This window comes from Canis lupus, chromosome 35, assembly GCF_048164855.1.
Source record: "Canis lupus baileyi chromosome 35, mCanLup2.hap1, whole genome shotgun sequence".
NCBI lineage: Eukaryota > Metazoa > Chordata > Mammalia > Carnivora > Canidae > Canis > Canis lupus.
The window spans coordinates 12,435,452-12,448,866 of NC_132872.1; the positions used below are offsets into that span (position 1 = coordinate 12,435,452).

Sequence of the window (13,415 nt, forward strand, 5' to 3'; positions counted from 1 at the left end):
TGTCTCTTACTTTTGATCTAAACTCAAATTCCATTTCTTAATAGATCCTTTCTATGTAGGGCAGCCTCTTCTTTACCAATAACTTCTCTTGGTATCCATTACACCCTCATTAGGTTATGTATTTTAAACAAATAAATAAAAGTAAGTTAATATTTATTTACCCCGCTAAAAGAATGCTCATTAGAGATTGAGGACTCTTTCTTTGGTGTCTTCTATAGAGTGCATATCGCTCTGTCCTTTTAGTGAGGAGACAGAATTCAACACGTAAGAAGTACAAACATAATTTTTTGTGTACAGCTCTACCACACTGATTTCTGAGATATTCAAATATAGGCATGTTTGCAAGGTGTACATAGCTCTCACTCTTGTATACTTCATCCCTCCCCTACCCTCTGTGTCTCCTCTTCATTCAGAGATACAGGGTGATTATTGCCTATAGTTATCATTATGCTTTTTTCCCATTTAACATGAATGGACAGTCCCAATAACTGCTACTGTGTATTAAGAAAGAATAAATTGGTTCCAAGGTAAAGTCTCACAGATGAGCAAAGATGAATTTGGGCAATAATGTATACTTTATAACACTATTTTAAATTTTTCAAGGATTCTGTTTTCTCTTTTGTGGGTTCTTGACCATGTTAAATTGAGATAGGCCTATAAGTGAATATGAGCATACCAGATAATTGAGGTATTAACGTATTGTTTTCTCATGACAATTATGAAAACTAAAGAAACATATCTGATTTAAAAAGCAATATATCTGATAAAACTATGAGAAATTGAATTATCTTGACTACTAGTTGCCCAAGATTTTACCCATTAATGTAGGAAAATCAAGGTTCTATTCTTAGAATCCTATAAGGTGTGAAATCTGAGTAGAAAGGAATTATGCTTTGTGTGACTGACATAGTGTCATACTGAAAACATCCAATAAACATAATACTACCGTAGAAATATATTGAAGTCAAATGCTGTGATTGGAAACATGCACATTCAGTTTTTAGCAGGTAGTCCTCCTAAGCAGGATGAAGGGCCTGCTCCCCCAGGTGCAGGCCTACCAGGAATGGCCCATGTGGTTCTCAGGGCACCATGCTGATGAGCCACCCACTGTGGCAGGCTCCAATTTTGGCAGGCATAGCCAAATCGGTGCTTTGATCCTTGGAGTGGCTCCTGCTACAGTGAGTGCCTCTATTTGGTTTGCCCCTCCCCTTGGTCATTACTGCGCCCACCTGGCACTATAGGACAAAAAAAATGAGAGGTGGGAGGGGTGGTGAGGGGACACTTCAGAAACACAGCTCTGCCAAGTATGAAAAGCTGCTTAAACAGTTCTGGTTCTACGAGCACATGTATAACATTTCTGCCAACCTATTAGTGAATACATTTTATTTTCTATATCATTCAACAGTCTGCTGAAAATCACTTTCCTTGATACTGTTTTCTCATTCCTGGGGTCTAGGATCTACCATAAAATGTAGCCACACAAATAAAAGGATTTCTCCCATTCGTAAATAGTCTTGTTTCTTACATATCTGAATATGCTTGGAAACATTTACTTCATTTTATGCCTCAATATTTTAAAATCAATTTCTCTGCTATATTTGAAAATCAGTTTTAGTGGCTTGATGATATTGGTCATATTTTCACATTGTATGAAATTTTTGTTGAAAGTTTTAAAAGATTATGCAATAGTTTTTCCATTGCAATATGTTGTTTGATGGAAAATGTAAACATCATTCTACCCATTTGATTGCTGAAAAAGTAGAGGCACTGACGTGCTAAATATGTTACTTAAGATTATACAGGGTGTTGGCATCTGCCAATTTGATACTGGTAGAGTCATTCAGATATTTTGCAATTTAGGGTTTTAGCTTAGGCTCTATGAGATGATTAAAATATTGAATCTACATTATCTTCATTTAGGAAATGTAGATAAGAAGACAAAAAATTGAGGGGCACCTGGATGGCTCAGTGAGTTAAGCGACTGACTCTTGATTTCCACTCAGGTCATGATCTCAAGGTTGTGAGATCAAGCCCCACATTGGGCTCTGCACTGGGGCGGAAAGTCTGTTTAAGGATCCCCCGACCCCCACCCCAGCCCTCTCCCCACTCTCTCAAATAAATAAATAAATAAATAAATAAATAAATAAATAAATAAATAAATCTTTTTTTTTTTAAAAAAGAAGACAGAAAATTGAGGCATAGGAGGATATTAAATGACTTGTAGCAAATCACATAACAAGGTCACAGGAAAGCTGATAAGATCTTGGACTCCTTCACTCTGTATACTAGCCAGGACTAGTTTTCTGACAAGAAACATTTTTCTCCTTCAGGGATTCCCAATTTTCACATTTGTAAAGGTTGGAGATTTTCACCGAGAAAGCAATGTCTCAAGGGACTAGGAACTTTTGAAAAAATTTAAGGTTTTTAACCTCAGCCTAGTACAGCCAAATATACTGATCAACATTTAACAATTTCAGAATGTTAGAATTCTAAGATTCTTGTTTAGACAGAAATCTAAATTTGCAACTGAAAGTAAGTCATCTTTCTCCTCCTTCATTATCTGCTTGTCACTAAGTAAAACATTTAGTTATTAGGTGTTTATATATGTATGCAACAATTCATGTTTGTTAGCTATAAAATATATGGGATTTATTTGGGAAAAGGTTATAAAAAATATCATCTACTTTGAGATGTTTCTGTAATGACTTCCACTTGTCATCATTTTCAATCAGAAAATTTAATTTCCCTATATGGGTCTTGGAGACTCAAGCAGTAAGGAAACAGAGACCCAACCAGACCAAAATTTTACTAAGTCATTGTTAACCAATCTAAGGAAAGAGCACATAAGGTAGTCTTCCCTGCTTTAACTTTCTACTAATTAGGATTTCCAGTAGAGAAGTGAACAGATTCTAGAAAGCTCTGATTGCCCAGGTTAGTGTGGCAGTCTCTATGCTCACTAACTCATCTGCTACTTTTCCCATACAAACTGGATCTTAGCCAGAGGCCATAGAATAAACACCAATAATGCAAAGTCTAAGCAGTCCCTTATCCCAAAGAAATCCTCAAAGGAGAAACTTCACATACACATTCAAGTAAGTGAGAAGAGCCCTTGTGAAGCCCCTCCAATGACTCCTACATGAAGAAATCTACATTTCACCTAAACCAGCGTTGCCACCATCAGTAAATATGTGTTCCAATAATATTTGCTCCAATAGGACAGGAAATGGAGATGGCTGGACTTAATCAAGGTCCAAGAGAGAAGGAAGTATGTGGAGAGGACATCAGAGTGCCTGGAGTTGAAGAATACTGGTAGTTAGTTAAGTTAGCAGCATCGGGTTATCTGAGGAAAGAAAGTGTATGATTGTGCTGAGTGCTGGCTTCCCCAGTGATTGCCAAATAGGCTTTTCCATCTCCATGAAATAAATGTAATATTGTATTAATCACTTGGAAAAGTAAGTTTTTCTATTATTAACTGGTAAACTCCCATGTCATCTATTTTTCTGTCAGCTATTTTCTTAAACACACCATTCAGCTATATTATAAACATTCCCAAAGGAAATTCTGCAGGATTAGCAACTCCAATCTGCATTAGCTAAGACTTATTTACATTTATTGTCTAAGACAGCCTTAGATAATATATGTGTTATTTGGTCCAGAAATAGTAAATCTTAGTTGTATCTGATAGACATTAACTCTGGATACTTGGAATGCCATATATTGTGCACTTATTCAGAGCTAGTTTCTATGCTATGCACCTTATGTACATTATCCCCTCCAATTTTCCTAACACGCCATTTTAGAGATGAGAAAATTTTAGAGAACCCTAAGGAGTTTGGGAGTAAGTGGCCAACCTAGGATTCAAACACAAGCCTCTCTGACTCAAAGACCTCTTCCCCTCTTTTAAAACCACTCACTTAATCTGCTTCTAAAAATGGGGAAGATTCTGAATTACCTTCTACAAGTCTATGGAGTTTTAATAAAGGGAGATTGGGGCTGCCATAGCATATGGTTTTATGGTGCTAGCTTTTAATCACAATAAAACATGCCTGATTCAAGCCTATTGTCAGTCTCTCAGTGTAACCTACAAGCCTATTGATACCATCAACACAATTTTCTAGTCTTATTTAGTGAGACATGCCTTTACAACATATACGGTTTAGCTTAATTCTCAAATTAACCTCAAAACCACCTGAATTTTGCTAGATTGAAAATAATAACATAAGCCTACATATGACTATGTAACTGTGAGGTAGTGGGACTGATTTTGGGTGGGTATTATTGGCACTGGCCTGGTTATTTAGAATGAATCCGTGTAGTGCATATTCAGATTCACTACCGATGAGTTTCATAATCTGTTAAATGGAGATGATACTAGTACCTATTTCATAATATCAGTGTGAAGATTAGATGAGATGATAATATATATAAAGTCCTTAGATCAGTTCCTAACAAATAATAAGCACTCAGTGAGTAATAACTATTACTGTATATGAGCATTACAGAAATCAAAACCAACCAATTGCTAGTTAAGTACTTGGTACATAGCAAGAGCTCAATAAATATATATTGAATGTATTAATACATTGTATCAGTCCTTCAAACTGGGCTGTGTGTTACTTATCTATGGTAAATGCAGTATTATGCCTCCTACTGTTGAATTTAATAATAAAATGTTAAGGGACACCTGGGTGGTTCAGCGTTTGAGCGTCTTGCCTTCGGTTTAGGTCGTGATCCCGAAGTCCCAGGATCGAGTCCCACATCTGGCTCCCTGCATGGAGCCTGTTTCCCCCTCTGCCTGTGTCTCTGCCTCTCTCTGTGTGTCTCTCATGAATAAATAAATAAGATCTTTAAAAAGAAAATGCTCAATGTCATTAAGAATCATGCACAATTTGCAGAAGCATTTATTGATTCTGAAAGAGTCTTTTTGGGGGCCTGGAGGTGTCATTTCTTTTCCTCGAGACTTCCACCCTTAGTACTATATGGCATGCCTTTTGTGATTAGAGTTATATATGTGACTACCACACAGATATAGATTTTCCCCTTCCTTTAGCAGTCATGTAGATATGATTTATCTTGTGGTACCATGAAAACAGAAGATGTACAAGTATGTATAGTAAAAGAAGACAAATGACCTGGGAGAAACAAAAAGGCAATGTGTGTCATGAATGCTTCTTACTCATCTGACCCAACTGAAAATATCACACTGAAAGTAAGAAAGACATATCTTGTCACTATTTGTTCCAGTTCTGGAGATGCTGCATACTTTTCTGATGATGTCAAGGTATTATAGTTTGGGGGAGCTTTTTTTCCTTAGGAAATTTATTTTGAAATCCTGAAATGTTTGCTGTTAGGGATGTGAAATTATCATGCTTTAAATACCACAGTATCTAACTGGTCATCTAATTCCAGTAAAAGTTTTAGCAAGGGTTCAAAGGTTTGCCTTTTCCTAGAACATTCTTCCTACCAATGATATTCCCACTCCACCTTGAGAAATAGTCTGCGTATTACTTCTAGGAGTACTGCCTCCTACTTGTATGCATATTTGTGTCATTGCGCTTGATATATTGCATTCTTGTGTTTTCTGTTTAGATATATATTTTCTCTTTCAGAACCTAGTGACTAAATTGTGAGCTTCTTGAAGACAGGGGCTGTGTGTTTGTTTTTAATCTCTGGATACCCAGTATTACTCAGTGGTTCCTAGAATAAATTAGGTAGTCAACAAATATGTATCCAATAAATTAATGAACTTGCAATCATACACACACACACACACACATTAGATCAGGGTCATGCATAAAATTTTCTGTCTTTGCATGTTTCTCAACCACTTATGAATGCTTTAACTTGCTTATGAACAGATCAATGTTTCTGAGTGCTTTAGTCACGTTGAAGGAAATTTTCTAATCTTTGAAAAAAACTGTTTTTACCTGTTCATATTCTTTGTTTTTACTCTGAGCAGTTCTTTTGCATGTGGACTCAAGTGTGCTGTCAAGTTCTCATTACTTGGTTGAACTACACAGACATGGTTATGAATCTTTGTTTTTATTTGCATGCTATATGTTTGGTGGCTTTGTTCAAGCACATTATCTATATGTTAAAAAAAAAACGCATGTGCTTCATTGGAAAAGTCTTACTTCTATAAAAAATTCTCAGCATTAAATACCATGGTTGGCATATAGTTGGGATTCGATAAATGTTTGTGGAATGCATGAACAAATCAGCCATTACTATTAACTGTTTTGAGGATGAGGTATGAGATTTCTTTTAAAAAGACTAAATGAAATGCCCAGCAGAACAAGAGTGAATAAGAGCGAATCTGATACTCATAATTCTTACCTCTGTGTTTCTAGACTGTCACGCAGGCTCACTGAGAAGTGCCTTGTATGTCTGATTTCTCAACTTCACCCTGCAGTAAACTTTTGCAATCTGGAGGCTAGAGACCTCTTTTGTAAATGTTGTCTGCCCGAAGTGCGTTGGCACGGAGGAGGCCTTAGCAGATAAAGTGGAAGAACATATGGCTCCCATCTGAATACAAATTGGTGGACATAACGTGGTAATTCAGCTGAGATGTCCTCTATATTGTAAACTGAAAGAGTATGATTAGAGGTGTTTATAAACGGCGTCTGATTTCCCCCACACACACCCCCTCCACCCCCTTCTACTGTAGTTTTATCGGCCTGAATCATAGCCATCCAGCGTCCCAGTCTCACTGTGTTATTTGTTAAAATGGCCAGCGTGAGGAATTATTAATTAAAGCTAACAAATCACCCTGACGAGCTGTGCCCTGGCATGGCTGAGGGTTGATTGGCGAAAGTGTTCTCCTTTGGAGAAAAGACTTTTTGTGCTCGTGACGCAGTCAGGGACGGATTATTGAATATGCAAGTTAGAAGAAAAATCACAGGACAAGCAAATTGAGTATTTACTGGCAAATAATTGCTCTCTTAAGCTGTGGCTCTCTTCCTAAATTCTTAACATTCCCGAGGGTTAGAAAGAAACACAGAAAAATGCATCGGTACAGAGTACATTTCAAAAAAAATACATAGACTGATGTTTCAGACTTGTGCAGGTAAGTGTGATTGTGTGTGCATGGAAAGTGAAAGAACAAGGGGATGCAAGGGAAAATGGGGGTAGTTTTTAATCTGGTGGGTTTTTACAAATCAATTTGTTGTTTATTGGAATACTGCTCGGCATATTTCTAAGTTGACTGAGAATTTAGTTTCAGTGCTGCATTTACTGTGAAAGTTAGAGAAAGGAGAGGATTTTCTCAGAGTTACTTTATGTCTTTATCAGCAGAAAGATATGTTAATGTTTTGCCCCAATAATAGTTACAAACTTTGCTCGGTTATTTGTGGATATATGTATAAAATTATTCCCTGAGTTAGAATTCTTTAGTTATTCTCAACATTTAAACATGACCTGTTTAACGGTGTCCCAAACACATTTGGGTACAACTGTTGCATTTATTTTCCCAAGTAAACTCGGTTTTCCATTTGTACCAGGCTAGTCCTTGTTGAGAATTTCGAAAAGGACATTACAGTTCTGGAATAGTTACTTAAACTTCGGGCTTCTGTAATAACTAAAGTGTCCTTATTATCAATTGTGTGGTCTTTTTATCTGAAATGTTGATCAGAGTACTGAGTTTTGTGGACATTGTGAAGTAAGTGAGACTAGTTTATAAAGGTTATTTCAAAACCAAACTTAAACACATCAAAATGTAAGGGTGGAAATAAAGGCTCATTCTATCTATAAAATATAGACAGTAAGAAACAAAGATACTCTCCTAAGTATAGCTAGGTTATGTGAACAGCATTATCAAAACATGCATATCCACTGAGGATGAATTTCATATTCTATGAAAACCTAGAAAATTTGCTTTCATTGACAACAAGCTGTTTTTGAAATGAGAATAATTGGCTGGCGAAATAGCATTTTAGGGTTATAATAACTATGAATAACATGGATTTAAAACAAAGGCATAAACATAATTTAAACTAAATTAACTAATTAATAATTGCAAAGTGCTTTAACAATAAAACATCCACATGATAGTAATAATAGTCAGAATAATAATAAAAATGAAAAGTCTGGCAGTCACCCAGAAATTAGATCAGATGACTTTCATAAAGTTTTAGAGAATCAGAAATTTAAAATATAAACATATAAAACATATTTTACCATCTAATCTATTCCTTGAACCATGCAATACCGTGCTGGTCAGGATTTTTCCCTACTATATCCTATTTTATTAAAAAGTATAGTTTGTCTTATTATGTAGAATAGAGCTCATAAAAAAGTTTAGAAAATGTATTTTTTAAGGTTTAATTCCCGCTGGATAACATTCTGTCCTCAGATTTCCTCCTTAAAGTTTCTTGTGACTATTTGAGGGCACAATTTGGTCCATTATTTTGAAATAGCAAAGGGGGCATTTAAAGCATATGTTCAGAGACTAAACCATCTGCCGGCTTTATTATGAATACCGCAGAATATGAGGACTTGGAAAGGCTCAAAAATTGAACCAGAGTTCTATGCAAGATTAAAAAAAAAAAAACTACAGCACTTTGATTTTAAAAAGTGTTTTGCAACCATTTACTTTTGCTAAGTATTTCATTAGTTTTCTATGGGAGAATACTGTTATCACACCCTTTTGATATACAAGGAATGCATGGCAAGTGTAGTTGAGTGACATGAACCTATGGAAAGGTAACGGTAATATTTTCTCTCTGATTTAACCCACTAAATTTAATCGCCTTTTGGAATCTGAGGTTGACTTGTCAATAGTGAAACTCTCAGTGAGTTGGAGAAACATAAAATGGTGACTGCTGGAACAAAAATGAAGTCCAGCTGCTTGCTTCTGGACTATATATAAATGAGTTGCAAGAGACATGCAGAGGTCAGACTAAAGAGCACTTCTGTAATCCAGTTGTGATATAATGGAAGTATGAATCAACTATTGGTTGCCCATGCTGGAGGGGGTCCCCTCCCCCCGAAACAAGCATAACTTGATGTTATTCCAGGGTACTACTATATTCCTTTGGTGTCTGGAAGGATAAGAGATCTAGAAATTAATATAAGAACAAAAATCATATTTAAATCCCAAACGCAATAGAAAGCCATCAGAGAAAGACAAATCAAGATGAGTAGCATCGTTAAGATGTCTAGTGCTCAGTTAGAGTTCTCTTAACTTTACCTAGATTTTACTAAAATCAATCTGAGACTAGCTGGATCATTATTAGAGAAAATGCAGAAAATAGACTAAACCAACTTAAGGAAGGGCTTTCAGGGTTGAAATGACTTATCCCTCTTTGTTGATTTAATGAAAATTATTTAATTAAAAAATAATAATGGACACAAAGGACTGTAGTGTTTGAAGAGTGTAAGTAAATGTCTGTGTGCATGTTTGAAATATGTAGGTGAATAATACATGAAACCACACATATTATTACATGTATATGTATATAATTTTTAAAACAAAAACATTTTCAGAATTGTGCACTTTGTTAGGCTGATTGAGCCTAGGACTGTCTCTTGTACAGTCAGTCTAAAGACTGAACACACATATATTAACATAGCTAGAGTTGGCTTTCGCTACTTGAAGGATGTCAGATTTAATGATTTGGTGCTGAGAATACCTATGTTGAATTTTGTATGGATTTTCTCAGAGAGGTATTTTAATTTTATGCCTCCCTAAGTTGCAATCCTGCAAGTAATCAGGTGAATATATTAGCCCAAAGACTACAAAATGTCTCCATTATTTCAGGAGGTTAGTTTTTATTTTATATTTTGGGTGGGTTTGATATAGATACCTAAAACACGCACATGCGCATGCCCACACACGCACACCCACACTTTGTGATTTGTTTTCTTTATTTCTTTCTGCCACCTTTTTCCAATGAGGGAATTAAAATGGCTGATGAAGGAATTGAAACAGATAATACAGTGAAATACATGAATTAGAAGTAGGTAAGAAAAATAACACAAAACCATAAACAAGGGCAAAGACATAAAAGTGGAGTCAAGAATAAAGTCAGCATACAGATGACATTCAGTGAAGTGCTGTACATTTGCCTTTAAACTTCCTTGCAGCCAAGACAAAGAGAAAACCATGACAAGTCATGCAATTTACATTTGTAAGAATCATAGAATAATTTCCGTCATTCATTACTAAAGCTCTTAAAAATATGACAAACTGAGTTTTTAGAGAACTTAGTGGTAAGATGACTCCCATTGAAAATAAGTATAGCCTGCAGAGACCTAAAGGTCAGAGTGAGAGCAGAAGCCATGCCTTCCCTGGGACAAGTGTGGAGGAGTAGACTAATCTCCCTTCAATCCCAGGGGATATGTTGGAGGGGGCACAGGGTGGTGGGAGGAGGAGTACAATTAGTGCAATGAGGTTTGCAAGGCCAAGATTTTATGGAAAATTAGGAGTTGAGGGAATTTTAAAAATTATTTCATATAAATATATATGTATATGTATATTAATAGTAGCCCAAAGATTTAGAGGGTGTCAGCATATATAAAAGCCATTAAAACACATTTTATCAAATAAATCTTTTGAATAAACATTACTTTCCCAGGTTGATCATACAACATTGCTGCACCACTACCATTCACCTACTTCAGGTGCACTGCCAGTCTTTCTCAAGTTTTAAAAAGAGCCCTTTATAGCTAAAAATGTAGTGTTTCTTGCCCTTGCATCCTCCCTTGGTTCACTTTCAAAAGTCTTAACAAACTGCCTGGTCTTTTCACAAGTAAATTTGATGGTTGAGTCACATTGAATAGGCTACTCTTTTCTCCATATTGAAAAGGTAAAGAGTAAGGATTTTTTTTTCTTGTTATCTTGGGAAGTAAGTTGTCCAAGGACCACCTGTATTAGAATATCCTAGGCTACTTGTCAAAATGAAGATTCCTGAGCCTCATTCCAGAATTTCTGAATTAGAAACTCTGAGGAGGGAGTCTGGGGATCTTGAATTTAAAAAGCTACCCGGCTTAGTAATGCACACTCAAGTTTGAAAACCACTGTTTCAAGATTTTGACTAAAATATTTGATATGTGAACATAAAATGGTGGGATTTCCGTACCACAGTGTATGAGACTTTATTATATTAACACTACCTAAAACACTAATGCATATTCAATAATACGTGATGATTGCCTTGTCAATAAAACTGGAAAGATCAAGCTTAGAAAAAAATCTGCTTTTGTTTGAACCCTTTAGGTCATATCTCAGCATGGTATTCTTTAATTCTTTAATTATTTTAGCTATCATTTATTGAAAATTACTATATGCTAAGTCATATGTTGAGTCTGGGTACTAGAGATACAAAGATGAATAAGCATGAGACAGTCAGCTGTCTGAAAAAACTCATAATCTAGGATTATTTATCACTAGAATATTATCTTCTTCATACTAGGGAATTGTCACATAATCTCCTCTTGAGTAAAACTCAAGATTTGCATTAATGTATTAAGTATACATTTTGCTGATAGCAATTTCATATAGTAGGATCCTGTGACAATTTGGAAGCTATGAAACATAAGTAAACTTTGTAAGGACCTCTGACTTCCCTCTAAGCAGGAGATTGTATCCCCCAAGCCTGGGGTAGGAGGCATCGCTGGGACCTTATAATTCCATTTCTACCACCATCAATCAGTGATTTTATTGCCACTATCCTCTTTGAGAGGAGGAAAGAAATGTGTTAGCGTTAGCAAGTGTACCTGACAATAGGAAAACTGTCTCTCTCCATTGCCCCTCTAGGGAATCAGCTAAAGTGTAGGAAATGCTGGAGTCTATATGGCAGCAACCTCCATTATTGGCAAAATATGGAGGGTCTCAAGCTAATCTCACCTACTACTCAGTAGTGCCAGGAATTGGGTATTAGTAGGCTAGCAGGGACATATTGTACATGAAGGAATTTGGTAGTTGGTCTGAGGAACAGGATGAGAGCTCGCAATTTCATTGCTGATTCATGTTTTTCTGGAAAAGTACTGAAAACACCCACTCCTTTTATTATTTCCAGAACAATATGAAAAATATTGTGAGAATTTCTATATCTTTTTCTTCCTTTTTAAAAAAAAACATACTTATTGAATGTTTAGTGCCCTGTTCTCTTCTAGGAAATAGAGATACAGTGATAAATAAAATAAAGTTTAAACCTACATGAAGTTTATATTAGTGTATATAGTATATTGGGGATAGAAAGTAAAATTACTAAATGTAAAGTAATATAAATATAAAAATGTGCTTCATTTTGGAGACATTGGCTGCTGCATTCGCCATGACTTCCAATTATATTCATGATATTTCATAGTGTGTTTGTATTGAATGTGTGTGTGTGTGTGTGTGTGTGTGTGTGTGTGTACACGCACATGTATACCTTATTGCATTCATAAACTTCTCTGTGACCAGACCAGTCAATTCAGGATACTCCTTGTAGTGGGAAGTCGTTTTTCATGGAGACCTGCACATAATGTAAAGGGAGAAACAAAACACGTGCAAGGACCAAAAAGCATGTAGTCAACCACATGATTATTCTTTTTCATTTTTTTACTTCTTTGTGTGTGTGTGTGTGCATGTGTCCATTCTGGGTTGTTTGTTTGTTCTTAATGAACCGAATGTAAGTCACCCTAGATGTCCAAGGGTCTGAGAGGTAAATAAATTATAGAGTCATCATGGGACTAAACATAGAGGTGACAGTTAACAGTAGTATGTGGCTTTCATAAAGTTCTATGAAAGATAAAGAGTACCATCCTAGAATAGATCAGAGAGTAGAGCAACTGGAAAGATTCCCCAGAGGGAATTGTTATTTAACTGAGACTAACAACCTAATAGCAAAACAAAACACAAAGAATTTTTAAAGTAAAGTTCTAATTTTTCACTTACTTACCTAAGTATCATATGCCCTTGGTGAAAATATTTTGGAGAATTGGGCAATGTATTTTCTTAAAAAGAGGGTGGGAAGGGAAATCACCTATTAACTTAACACTTAGAGAAACCATTATTAACATTCATCAGATACTTTTTTGAACACGTATTATGTTCTAGGGTTATGCCAACCAGCCACCATCTTCTCAGAAGGGAACATTTTAATTAGCAGGCCATATGAATAGCAGAAACTCAAATTTTAGCTCCTATTAGCTGTCTTCAGATTTGGACTTACAAATTAGCTGGGTCCCAGTTCTAGTTGATGTAGACAGAACAGCACAAATGCAATATTCTCCTGCACACACATCATAGCACCTGCTATTGCCCCCACCTTATGTAGGTGTGAGAGTCAGACTCATTAGGTTCAAAGTTTGGCTTTGCTTTTTTTCCATCTGTGTGACCTTCGGCAGGTTATTTGACCTCTCTGTGTCTCAGTGTCTTTCTCTGTAAATTCGGTTGTTAATAGCATATACCTCATGAGATATTTTGAGAA

The 13,415-nt window shown here is 35.9% G+C and overlaps 1 protein-coding gene across 2 annotated transcripts in view; it reads left to right on the forward strand.

Moving 5' to 3' along the window:
• The first annotated feature begins 6,730 nt into the window (after positions 1-6,730).
• The window catches only part of ZBTB20 (zinc finger and BTB domain containing 20), a 433,101-nt gene continuing 426,416 nt past the window's right edge, over positions 6,731-13,415 (forward strand). For both annotated transcript variants that reach the window (XM_072812465.1, XM_072812468.1), the window contains exon 1: positions 6,731-7,066. The gene's annotated coding sequence lies outside the window, so the exon portion shown is untranslated. The remainder of the gene's footprint in view (positions 7,067-13,415) is intronic.